This window comes from Sciurus carolinensis, chromosome 8 (assembly GCF_902686445.1).
Source record: "Sciurus carolinensis chromosome 8, mSciCar1.2, whole genome shotgun sequence".
NCBI lineage: Eukaryota > Metazoa > Chordata > Mammalia > Rodentia > Sciuridae > Sciurus > Sciurus carolinensis.
The window spans coordinates 6,896,354-6,909,633 of NC_062220.1; the positions used below are offsets into that span (position 1 = coordinate 6,896,354).

The following is a 13,280-nucleotide window of genomic DNA, read 5'->3' on the forward strand; positions in this document are numbered from 1 at the left end:
TGCTAGAGTCTATTTTACATGCCTTAAAAACTCCTAAAGCCCTAAATAACAAGGATTCACGTAATGGCCATATCATCCATATTGCCCTTGACACTTAGTGGTGTCCCATGCATGAACCGTGGTGCATTCACCTTGTTCTCTGGGTTCTGCTTAGCCCACTTTTGTGCCCTCCTCTCTAAAAGGACACAGCAGAGGGCTGGTTGTAAGGTCCCCGGGGTCATGACTCCTCATGACTGTCATGTGATGGCAGAGGCTGTCCTCCAAGGCAGTGATCATCATGCCCCCTCATTGGGTAAACATTCAGCCTTCCAGAGATCTGTGGGGTTGAGGAGCCCAACTTCCTCCTTCAGCAAATCTTCTTTGTCACCTCTCTATGAAGCCCCTCCTGACCCCCAGACAGGGGATCCTTATTCCCTGCTCCCTAAGGACTTGCTTAGGCTCCTGCCACTTTCGTAGAAATCATATGGAAATATTTAGGCTAAGACTGCAAATATCAAGGACAAAATCTCCCCTATAATTGTACCATCAACACGAATGACAGGTTTAGCACCTTCCAAGCCCCATGATCATTTATTGATTAAATATATGGTGGAGTGAAATAATGAGCTCCCTCTTTTAGGCCTTAGAGTATGGAGGAGGCTCTTTCTGGACTGTGTGAAGTTCTTTGAAGACCAGGACCAGCAGCTCTTTTCTGATCACTGTGTGTGGATTTAGGGAAACATTGGAATTAGCTGTCCTTTCCACATGCAAAGGCTGGTGCCCCAGCACACACTGAGGTGGTGGGTGCTGATGGGGGCTAGTTAGGTTGGAGAGGAAAGAGGGAGCACAGACAGCAGTGGAAAAAGATAGCCATTACTAGAACATGCAGAGACAGGGTGGATGGTAAATCACAGGTAGCCTGGGTGTGGTGCCATAGATGACAAGGTGCTTATGAGAGGCTTTATACAAGTGGGGGTATAGCTCAGGGGTAGAGCATTTGACTGCAGACCAAGAGGTCCCTGGTTCAAATCCAGGTGCCCTCTCCTCTTATTTCACTCAAATAACACAAAGTTGTGCTTCCATCTTTTTCCACCTTGATTCAGCCTTCAAGGTAGAGAGAGGTGAGGTAGGTCAGTTCACTAGAAAGAATCTCTGACACCTGTCAATCCAAAGAAACCCAGTGTCTTCAAGACCCAGTCAGTGCCCACAGGTCCCAGGGTGGAAGACAGGGTTGAGTCTCTAGTTAAGGATGACAAAGTTGCAGATATGTCCCCTGCTGTGTGTGTGTTAATCACAGCTCTCCAGAGAAAACAGAACCTGTGTGTGTGTGCGTGTGTGTGCGTATGCATGTTCACTTGCAGACAGATTTTAAGGAGCTCACCCACACAGTTGTGGGGTGAACAAGTCTGATTTCTGCATGGAGGTCCCACAATCTGGGCACCCAGGAAGAACTGATATGGCAGCTTGAGTCTGAAGACAGTCTCAGAGCTCAGAGCACAGTTTCCTCTTCCTCAGGAATCTCAGTTGTTCTTTTTTTTTTTTTTTTTTTTTTTTTTGAGAGCTTTACAGTTATATATTGCAGTTCAATTGGTCCCAACAAATTCACATGCATAGAAATTTATTTCAGTGCATTATCCCCCTTTTTCCCTCCAGTCCTTCCTCCCCTCTCCCATTCTCCTTCCTCTACTTGACTTCCTTTAACTCCTCTATTAATTTATATTGGGTTCCATTTTTCTCTCTTAAGGCTCAGCTGATTGCAGGAGGCCTGTCCTTTTAGAGTGGTAATGGGCTTTACCCAAAGTCTACTGATTTAAGTGTTAATCACATGTGCATGTCAGTTAAAACTGCCTTCACAGCAGCATGCCATTGATGTTCAGTTGAACATCTAACCACAACAGCCCACCTTAGTAGACATATGAAGTCATCCAGCACAATTGCTAATGCCTTAAATTTGGTCAACTGCATACCCAAGTGAGACTATGAGTGCTGAGTAATGACACAGAGAGGGAGGCTAGATGTGGGGTTCACCTTGGAGGTGACATTGCTCAGCATTGGTGCTGGGCCAGGGACTCTGGCCAGTGTTCATGGTGGAGGTGCCGATGGTTCCCTAACCAGGCTGCCTGAGATCCTGGCCCCCTGCTTCCCCTGGTCCAGCACACTTGATGAGCTGGGATCTTTAGTTCCCTGGGGCTGTGAGCTCCTTCCCATTCTGTCAGCCTGAGACGGCTCCTCTTTAATCAAAGTGCCCTGGCTGGGACCACAAATGGTAAAAGGCAAAAGAGCCCCAGGCCAATGAAGCGGGTGTGCTTGGTAACCAGGGCTTATTAGACTCAGGGGTAATACATGTCTAGGTTTTTCTGGGGGATGGAAAGGTGGAAGCCCAGACCCTACGGTAGAAGAAGTTGGGTGAGACTTTCCCGTGGTCCCCAGGATCCAACTTGCAGTTCTCTGAGAGCAGTTTGTGTGACTTCAGGAGGGATGGCTGCTTTTACTTGTTCAAAGAGAGCAAATGATAAGTTCCAACGTCTCCCTGTGTATGTGGTTCTCTGATGGTACCAGGAGCACCTCTGACCTCCTGTCACTGAGTTAGCGAACCAGCCCAAGAAGGCAAAGGCCCATCCTGCGGCTGCCTGGCGGTCACGTAGGGGCATTAACACTCTGCCCTGCCTCCTGGGCTCAAATCAGACCGTGGTTAAGGAAGAATGGAGCTTCAAGATGCGTAGTGTGGATTTCTGAGAGCATTTGGAAAACTCAGATTGATTGGATGAGGCCCTGGGGCCTGGGGTAGAGGTGAGTATATTTTGCATGTGACTCTGACCCAGAGGAAAGACCGAGGTAGATGGATCTCTTAGTTCAGTTCCTTCATTATTCCTGTATCTGGCCCTGTGCTAAGAATCTTTTCAGATCTTGCATGAGAGATGGACTCTGCTTCCGTGTCCTTGGGTTAGGACTCATTCCTGTGACTTGAGCTGTGGGTGACATAAGCAGAGGCTTAAAACCTGCTTGAACAGGTAATGGGAGTTGGCCTTTTACATTCCTGTCATTGTCATGGAAGTGCCCCTGTCAGCTGCTACTCCTGCAGCCAGGACCCCAGAAGGAACATTCATGGCCCTGATGTGACCTAACTCACAAGATAGATCAAGTGCAGGAGGAGCCACAGCTTGAAGCAGAGCCATTTAAGTCCAGTCCAGACCAGCTGATTGCCGTCCATCCTGCTGACCTATGTGAATTATATAAACACTTACTGTTGCATGAACTGAACTTCGGGAGGTTAGCTGTGAAGTGGAAGTGGCTGACTAACAGGCATGATTCCTACACCTGCCTCCCAGCACCCATCAGCTACTGAATGAGGGGAGAGAAGGGGACTTCAGTCTAGTGCAGGAATTCAGATTGTGTCTGCAATTGGTCTAGGTAGAAGAAGAGCCTAGGAGACAAGCGAATGTCCTCTGAGTAGTAAAAGGTGGACCCATGGCTTGGCGGGGAGGGGTCTCTGTCAGTTTGTGGAGCAGCTGCACTTTCCATGGTTGACTAAAACTGAGTGAAGCCTGTGGTGTTCTTGGGTGTGGAAACAAGATAAAATAAGCCAAGGAAGAACCCCAGGTGTGCCTGGGGCTTAGCCCAGGGGTAGAGCAGATCAAGAGGTCCCCCCTTTCAAATCCCTGTGCCTCCTGCTGGGTCTTTCTTTTATTTCCAAGCCTGCAGTATTCCTTTCTGATTCAGTATTCTCCTTAGAAGTCAGCATGTCTCCTCCCTCTCAGCTCTTGCCAGTGTTTTTCAGTGACATCACTTGTCTGGCACAAGTCAGGCTTCTGTGGTTAAGGGTGTCTGTGTCTTTCTGAAGATCTTAGTCACCCAAAGTGAAATGCTGGAGGGATGTATTGCCTCAGGGTTACCCAGCCTGACTGCCTCAGAGTTACTGACTGGCCTTATGTAAACCCAGATCACCCCTAGTGATTCTCATTAGTAGCACTTAGGAGGAATCACGGAACTGTAAGTTTGGGGACATAATCTGCTGCTTACGTTCACCCTAATAGCAAATGAGTCTAAATGGAAGAAAAATTATGTGGGCATTTGCAACATGTAGTTGTAAAGGACATTCCAGGGGTGAGCAGCAATGATGTGCAGGTGGTGCCTTCAGCCCGAGTGAGGGACAGAGGGGGCAGCACAGACAGTGGCCAGGTGGGCGGAGGATGGAGACAGTGGGAGGTGTGGCAGGTTGGATGGGCTGTGGGTGAGGAGAAGGTGACTGTTGAGGGGCACAACTTAAGAACAGACTGATCACCACTGAAAAGTCCAAGTTTGAGAGTCTTTATTAGCCGGTCAACTGACTGTCTCACACAACACCCCAAAAATGGGTGAATGGCCCTGACAATAGGGTGGTAGGGGTTTTTATACCATAAGTCAGTACATCAATCATAAGTGTCTGTTGCTGTGATTTAAATTACAAACTAACATCATGAGATCTAAAATCATTAGCAGAGGGGGAAGTGGGTCAAAATGACCTTACTTAGGTACAAATTAAAGAATGGTTACTAACGTCTAGACAATCACTGTTGACATCACTGTTGACATGGTACCTTGTTTAGGAAAATAGGAATCAAGAAGAGAACAATTTTTCATTATACAAGAATTGCCATTTTGTGTTGTCAAACATGTCATGCTAAGTAACTGATGATAGGTACAGAGGTGGGATGTTCCCATGGGAGAAGTATTTCCTACATAACATGGAGTCTCAAGGCAAAGTGGAGTCTGTTTAGTCATTGCCCATATAGCCTGGCCTATAACATTTCCATGGAGTCAAATATGTCAAACCGTCACAGTGACCAGCTCTTGAAGCAGAGGACTGTGGGGGTGGTGGAGGCCATAACCGAAGGCTGGACTCCCTGCAGTAAAGCTCAGCACTGAAACACACTCATTAAGCAACACCAGTTGTTTGAGTAAGGTGTTTATGGAGGAGCACAGGCCCTGAAGCTCCCTGTCTACACTTATGTTTGCTCACTGAACATGGTATCAGAAAATGGTGTCCTTTCCTTTGCTGGGTCCCCTAATGCTGAATCTTCCTGCAAGGAGAGAGAGGAGGGTGAGTTTCTCCCACTGCACCCCTGTGTTCCTGCAGCCCCGTGTCGCTGTCCTCCACTAGCTCTTCAGTCCTGCTGTGGTCTGTCCCACCCCTTTTGGGTTGGACAATGCTTTCTGCTGGCTTTTTGTCTTCTCCTTTTACACTCAAGCCTGTGAACGTCTGTCCATATGTTGAGGGACCTCCGTGCTGACAGCCTACTGATGAAATGGCCCTGCTTCCAGGTCAGAAGCCAAGTCAAAGGCTCCTTGGTTCCCCTGGAACTTCTGGCCCAGGTGTCCCTGACTCACACTGCATGTACAGGAGTGAGTCTAGGACCAGAGACAGTTTGTAATTCATTCCAGAGTTGACAGAGCTCTGACATTGTCCTTCAGCCCCCTTACAGGCCTGAGCCTGGTCATAGGTTCCTTGCATCCCAAATGCTTTAGGCACCTGCTTCTTCCACATTGTCCTTGATGTTATGAGCTTCCTGAAACCCAGACAAGGATGGTCTTTTCTGTTTCAATAGAAAGAACTCTTCGTGTTTCTGGAACAATCCACTGCAGTGGATTGAAGACAAGTCCCTAAGCTAAATGGGGTGAATGTACAACTGTTTTTCTGCCATAGTTGAGATTGGAGATGATAGAAATCCAGTGGCTTCTTCAGGGCTGAGAAACTGGGAGCAGTGAGTGGCTGAGTCATTGATCACATGGATTCAGGGCCGCTTATCTCTCTTACAGGCTTTTAATGGAGGTACACAACGGCATCCATTCTGACTGGCCAGTAGCAGCCCTGGCTCCATATTTTAAGGAACACTCTTTCTTGGAATAAAGTTTCCACCGGAGCACAAAACTTCCAGGGCAGCTGTGGTTACAGGGTAGTCTGAGGGCCCAGCCCAGCCCAACAGCACTGGGCATAAGTGGAATCCTCCAGGCACAGAGGGAAGTGCAGGCTTCCCCAGAACGCAGGGCAGGCTCAGCTCCTGCTGGGAGGTGACTGTGACTGGTGGGGCTCACAGTTTCCCCACCTCTTGCACGAATTCTCTCATTAGCGACAAACTCAGAATCAGACAAGAAGAGCAAAGAACAGAGAGTGGAAAATTCAAGACAAATCCCTAAGCCCAGTCATGTTTGGGGTGTGATACTCCGTGAAGCTTTGGAGGTGTCAGGAGACCTTCACAGACGGGAAACACAAGCTGCTGTGTTTCGGGTGCCCTTCACTGGGGTGTTTGTGTTGGTGCCGGGATGGAAAGGCTCAGCTTTGAGTTCCCCAGATTGGTTGTGTGGAACAGGGTGGGGGGGTGAGAGATTATTGACAAATTCTGCCTGATATGTTATCTTATATTTCTAATAATCTCCAAACTTGCTTCCTGAAAATATCAAACTCAGGTGCATGCACACACACACACATTCGATATCTCTCAGAATTCAGTGTGAAGGTTCTGCTGACTCATAGAGTGAATTAGGAAGTGTTCCCCTTTTTCCATTCTCTGAAGGCATCTGCATAAACTCTTCGTTAAACAGCATTTGGAAGAATTTGCCGGTGAAGCCTGTGAGCCTGTTTTGTTGTAGTGTTGTTTCTACTGTGGGAAGGTTTCAATTTATGGATTCGTATGCATTGGAATTGTATCTTGTAGCTAATCGGTACCCTCCCAAGGGTTAGCAAAGTGCTGTGTCATTGCCCTGGCCATCTTTTTCATTCATAGGGTTCTGGGCCTCAGCACCCTACGACCTTGCCACTGTGTTCTGCCTTTGTATGCTGTGCCTCTTAGGACAGTGGTCCTTCCATACATCCTTGGACTCTAAAGAGCTCTTTTACCCCCATAATAGTAGCACCCAGGGAAAAAGGTCCACAGGAGGAGATCCCTGGTCCCACTTCAGTGCATCTGGGAGGCCTGAGCTTTGGGTGCTCAAGTAGCCAGGTCCTGTCCCTCCAGCTGTGCTGAACTGAGGGTGTGGGGCCAGCCTGGGGTCCTAGCCTCTATGGAAAAGCATTTCCCTTTCCACCCCAGGACTGGAACATGACAGGGGAAGAGAGCAGAGAGTGGAAATGCAAGACAAACCCCTAAGGGCAGCAATGGCAGAGGGTGAGAGGAGGTGGGTGTCCTGATGGAGGGGATTAGTGGAGAAAACTCAGGAGAGAAGGAAAGAGCCAGCTTCCAGCTCTGAATGGTGACTCTCCAAACTGTAGCCCCACACAGGTGCTGAGCAGAAGCAGGTGAGGGTGCTGGGGTGAGGTCCTGGGGCAGGTCTCTGGGGAAGGAGAGGTCCAGCTCAAGGTGAGAATGAGGTCTGCCTGAGTGAGGTCAGTCACTGCCCTCTAGTTCACTAGATGAAGAGCTATGAGAGTCCACCCTGGATCTTAGACTGTGACACAGTGTTAATCAGGAAGGTCTGAACAGGGACCAGGGGATAACTCAGGGCAAAGCAACTGTGTGCACAGCAGGAAGCCCTTGGTTCAAGACGCTGCCACCTGCTGGCCCCTCTTTCATAGGGACCACATGTTTGCAGCCACTGTCCTATTCATGCTCCAGGGACTGTGGGTCTCTAGACTCCCATTTCTCCGCCTTTCAGTGGACTGGATCCTCTCTTCAGGCTCCTTCTGTGAGCCTTGAGGGATTAAGAAAAGGCAGAATTAGCAGAGAGGAAGGAGAGACACAGAGGAGGTTCATCCCTGCCCCAGAGTGTATGGTGAACAGAAGCCCTTCATCATCAATGTGGGCTCCATTATGACCCTGTCTCCAATCACGTATGGTTTTTTTTTTTTTTTTTTGCCAGGATGAATTACTGTCATTTCCCTCAGTTTAGATTAATATCTCCAAACTGTGAGAATTGTTCAGGAAGCATCTGGGCCCAGTGTCACATGCCTGTAATCCCAGCAGCTCCGGAGGATAAAGCAGGAGGATTGTAGGTTCAAAGCCAGCCTCAACCACTTAGTGAGGCCCTCAGCAACTCAGAGAGACCCTATCTCTAACTAAAATATAAAAAAGGGCTAAGGATGTGGCTCAGTGGTTAAGCACCCCTGGGTTCAATCTTCCATACCAAAAAATAAAAATTAAAAAAAAAAAAAAAGAAGTGATCATTAAGCTTGTTACAAAAACACATTGTTTCTAGTTTCTGTTCCCAGAAGATCTGGTTTGGGAGTTCTCAGGGAGAACCAGGAAGTTTTGCTTTTGCCCAACCCTGTTCCACCTTCAAGGTCTGTTGAGCAGCCAGCTCTGTGAGTCTGGCTCTTCTAGTTGAGTCTGAAGGAGGTTCTAGTTGCAGACCGTGATTTTAATGTCATCTGGGATCTAGGGAGGGAGGAAAGGGTGCTGGCCATAAGTAGAGGTGGCAGGCATGGTGTAGAAGGAAGGGGTGTGGCCTAGCAGGAAGAAGTGTATGATGAAGGAAGTATATGACCCTGTCAAGTGACGTCTCCAGGTGGAGGATCCAGAGAGTGGCCATGGAGGGTTAGGGTGCTTATTACACACAGATAGCAGCAGGGGGTATAGCTCAGGGGTAGAGCATTTGACTGCAGATCAAGAGGTCCCTGGTTCAAATCCAGGTGCCCCCTTATTTACCTACTGTTTTGGCAGCTAACCTAACCAGTACCTCTTAGATGGGCCCCAGGTGTCGAAAGACCTTCATTATGAGTCTGAAGGCAAGGCGTGGGCTGTGTGCAGGAGGGGCCTGCCAGAGAGACTGTGCAAAGCAACCAAGGAACCATGTTTTGGAGTGTACCGTGGGTCTGAAAGGCAGGTGAGTGTCTGCAAGCCTGGGTGTGTGAGCACACACGCATAGTCACGCCTATAGGTGTGTTACACACATGCATCTGGAGTAGGTAGGGATGCAGTGTGTGATGAGCGTGCCCGGGCGGTGGGTGGAGTGTGCTCAGCCTGAGGATTGGAGGTGGCGGGTTGTGAAGTCAGGAGGAAGAGCTAAGACTGGCAGATAGGGAGATGGGCCCTGGGTCACTCCCTGGGCAGCAGTGCACAAACAGCAGGTGCAGAGATTTGCTGGAAAACTTACAAAAAGGCTGTTTTAAAATCAGGACCTACATGACGGGGGCTGACTTCCTGAAGACTCTAGATCTACGTAAACCCCTAGACAAGCCACCCTTTGGTGTCCCTCTCTTGTGACCCTCCCTCTTTGGGAGCGCTGTTTTCTTTCTATTACTCTAATAAATTACTTTGCTTTCACTCTTGTGTCCATGGATTTTATACCTCAAATTCCTGAGACAAAGGACCCACCCCCCACTCTGAGCTACAGTTACACTGGCGAGCTCTCTGGGGAGGGGCGTTCTGGGATTTGGATCGGTTGCCTGGGCTGCAGTGAGTCCTGTATGCTGCACTGAAGCAAGAAGTTCAGGCACTTCATTCCTCTCTCAGGAGGCGTCACAGAGGACGGCTTGGAGTTTGCCGAAAGACAAGTACAAGGGGCTGTCCCATTTTAGAGTCCCTACTATGTGCAGAACCGTGCTGGGCAACTTATCCTAAGTTACCACATTTGTCATGAGAAACTTATCTCTGTTTAAGATGAGGAAACTGAAACTTAACAGAGCTAAACAGCTTGTCAGATAATGAAAGGAAGAAGGAAGGAAATGCAAGCAGAGCCGAAGGAAATTCCAGAGAAGGGAAAAATGCCTGATCAATATTTTGATTGGACTAAAGTTTGCATGAATGCCTTGTGGACACCGAGTGGATCAGAGGTATAGGCGGGAGACAAACGTGAGGAAGTCGAGTGGGATCACGAGAATCCCTTCCTTCCAGAGAGAAACCCTGCAGTAGCTGCAGGGCAGGTGGGAAACCTAGCCTCACTGAGGACGGAGACTTGAGTGTGCTTTCAGCTGAGGAACACTACGGAGAGAGACCTGAATCAATTCACTCACTGGGGCAAGAGTACAGACGGAGTGGTGTGCTTGGGAAGGGATTAAGGGAATGTTTTTCCTGAGATGGGGGAAGGGGTTCAGAAGGGCGGAGAAGCCATGTCTCTGGCTTGTGCTGGAGAGCGAGGACAGAGTGGAGGCAGGAAGCCCTGGAGAGGGAGGACAGAGTGGAGGCAGGAAGGAAGCCCTGGAGAGGGAGGATGGAGTGGAGGCAGGAAGCCCTGCAGAGGGAGGACAGAGTGGAGGCAGGAAGGAAGCCCTGGAGAGGGAGGACGGAGGGGAGGCAAGAAGCCCGTCTGACAGGCCTGGCATCTAGCAAAGAGGAGGTGTGCTCTTTATTGCAGCTGTGAGCTGGGGCTCCTCTCTGAAGCCCACCTCCTGCGGGCACTGAGCACAGCTGTCCCTAGATGCGTTGTCCCTGCCCAGGCCAGCACAGGGAGAGCTGAGGATTGGTTCCCTGGCCGTATTTTCTTTGTTCCAGGGAGTCCAGGTTGTTTTCAAGAGTAGAGAAGCCCACTGGTTCCCTTGCGTGCTGTCCACACGTCTGCCAGCCACACACCAACCGACTTGGGTGATCTCCCCCGCACGTGTGTGAGTGTTTGCAAGCCTACCCTCAGTAGGTCAGTGGACCCGTGGAGTTTTCTCAGTTGTATCCAGGCTGTGGTAGATCTCACCCCTCAACTCTTGAGGGTCTCTTCCTATAGTCTCCAAAACCAAACAAGGCAATAAAGGAGAAGAAAGAGAAGTAGAACTTGCAGGACAAAGAAGAGGGAAAATTTAAACAAAAATGTTATCAGTATTAATATTAACCATAATGTATGACATGTCCTAGTTAAAAGACAAAGACTTTAGCTGGATGCAAAAAATAGAACCAACCAACTGTATCTTGTTAATTGAAAACACATCTACAACAAGGATATAGACATGTTAAAAACAAAAGGACGGGGCTGGAGATGTAGCTCAGTTGGTAGAGTGCTTGCCTTGGAAGTACAGGGTCTGGGTTCAATTCCTAGCACTTCGCACACACAAAAAAGAGAACAAAGAAACACATACCTATGATGAATATATATATATTGAGAGAGAATAAGCATTAGTATGCATTTCATTAATGCCAGGAAGAAATATTTTTGAGGCAAAAAGCATTACTAAGTACTATATTTTGAATCTGGAGTATCCCTGAAACCCACATGTCCCCATATTGGTGCTATTGGAAGGTGGTAGAAACTTTAAGAGGTGGGGCCTATGGTGAGGCTTTCCTGTCAGTGGGGTATGTCCTTGAAGGGGATAGTGTGACCCCAGCCCCTTCCTCTTCCTTTTTTTTCATCATATCCTAGCCTGGTTTTCTTCTATGCATTCCTTGCTATGCTCTGCTACCTGGCTATGGGTTTAAAAGTAAAGCAGCCAAGTGGCCAGGGACTGAAACCTAAAAACTATGAGCCTGAATAAACCTTTTATTGTTATAAAATTGATGATCTCAGGTATTTCTCATAGTAGCAGAAAGCTAATACTAAGAATAGAGAGAGTCATTTTGTATTGTTAAAAAAAGTCAACTCACCATGAAGGAAGAGCAATTCTGAATTGGGTGCACCTAATAACAGCCTCAAAACACACTGAAAAAGTGTTAATCAAACTAAAAAGGAGAAGTGGACAAATCTCCATTGGATCTCTTATATGGGATATCTTAAAAACTCTGTCTTGTGAATTGATACAAAAGATTTAAACAAACTTGACCTAATTTAAATGTAGACTCTTGCACTTAACTGAAGAATATACACTTTTTCAAGTGCACATGAAATATTAATAAACATGTACTGAACCATAAAGCAGTTTTAGAAATTTTGAAGTATTGATCATAAAGATTATGTTTTCTGACCAAATAAAATTAAACTAGAAATCAATAGCATCAAGTTATTAGAAAATCCAATAATATTTAGAAAAATCCTCTTATGTTTAGAAACTAAAAATTATATTTCTAAATAACCCATGGGTCAAAAAATGATGTAATAGGAATTAGAAATTTTTTTTTTTTTTTTTTTTTTTTTTTTTTTGGGTGCTGGGGATCAAACCCAGGGTCTTGTGCGTACAAGGCAAGCACTCTACCAACAGAGCTATCTCCCCAGCCCCAATATTTTTGTTTGATGATGATGAAAATACTACATATTGAAACTTGTCAGTTGCAGCAACAGCAGTAGTTAGAGGACAATTTATAGCCTTAATTCAGCTATAATAATGTAAAAAAATCTGAAAAATAACAAAATAATCATTTAATTAATTTAGTTTGGCTGGAGGGAATGGGTCACTAGGGGTGTGTCCTGGAAGGGTTCGTCATCCCTGTGGCTTACCCTCTCTTTCTGCTTCCTGGTAACTATTAATGGAGCAGAACTCCTCTACCACACCCTGCTGTGATGATCTGCCTCACCTTGGGCTCAGAGCAATGAAGTTGGCCCACTATGGATCAAACATTTCAAAATATGAGCCAAAATACCTTATTCTCTTCCAAGCTTATGAAGTGATGCTCAAGTCTCATTGGTTTTCAGGGAAATAGAAATTAAACCGCAATGAGATGTCACTATATTCTCAGCAGGATGGTTGAGTAGAAAACATGGAGGATTCTAAGTGTTGGCGAGGATGTACAGCCACAGGAGCACTCACCCTGCTGGTGGCAGTGTCATCTGGTGTGACAACTTTAGAATCCGGTCTGGCATTATCAGTTAAAGTTGAAAATATGAATACCCTATTACTCAGCAACTATATTCCTGATATAGAAGGCAGATGGTCTATGCATGCATATAAGAATGCTCATAGCAGCATTTCTCTCACTAGCCCCTGTTACAGTGTGGCCATGATGTCCTCAGAATATGAGACAATGCATGAATGTTGAAGAGTGAAATTTGATTTGATTCAATTATGAGGGCTGTAATCTAATCTGTTGATAAATCTATTGTGTGGATTAACTGGGTGGTAACTGTAGGCAGGTAGGCTGTGGTTGGAGGAAGTAGGTCACTGGGGTATGCCTTTGGGATTTATATTTTGTCCCTGGTGAACAGAGTTCTCTCTCTCTCTCTCTCTCTCTCTCTCTCTCTCTCTCTCTCTCTCTCTCTCTCTTTCTCTCTCTCTCCCTCCCCCCCCCCTCTCTCCCTCTCCCTCTCTTGCTCTCTCTCCTTCCTGGCCATGTCTTGAGCTGCTCTCCTCTGTCACACCTTTCCACCATGAAGTTCTACCACATCTCTGCCCAGCATGATGGAGTTGACCAGTCATAGACTGAACCTCTGAAACCATGATCCAAAATAAAATTATTCTTCTCTAAATTGTCCTTGTTGGATCTTTTGTTCACAGTGAAAAAAGCTGACAAAAATATCCCACACTAGAAATAAATGAA

General features: G+C 47.0%; 2 non-coding genes across 2 annotated transcripts; both read left to right on the plus strand.

Moving 5' to 3' along the window:
- Positions 1–950: 950 nt before the first annotated feature.
- Positions 951–1,022, plus strand: Trnac-gca (transfer RNA cysteine (anticodon GCA)). The gene has a single exon. It is a non-coding gene; the product is annotated as a tRNA-Cys (tRNA).
- Positions 1,023–8,518: 7,496 nt separating this feature from the next.
- Trnac-gca (transfer RNA cysteine (anticodon GCA)) lies at positions 8,519–8,590 on the plus strand. The gene has a single exon. It is a non-coding gene; the product is annotated as a tRNA-Cys (tRNA).
- The last annotated feature ends 4,690 nt before the right edge of the window (positions 8,591–13,280 follow it).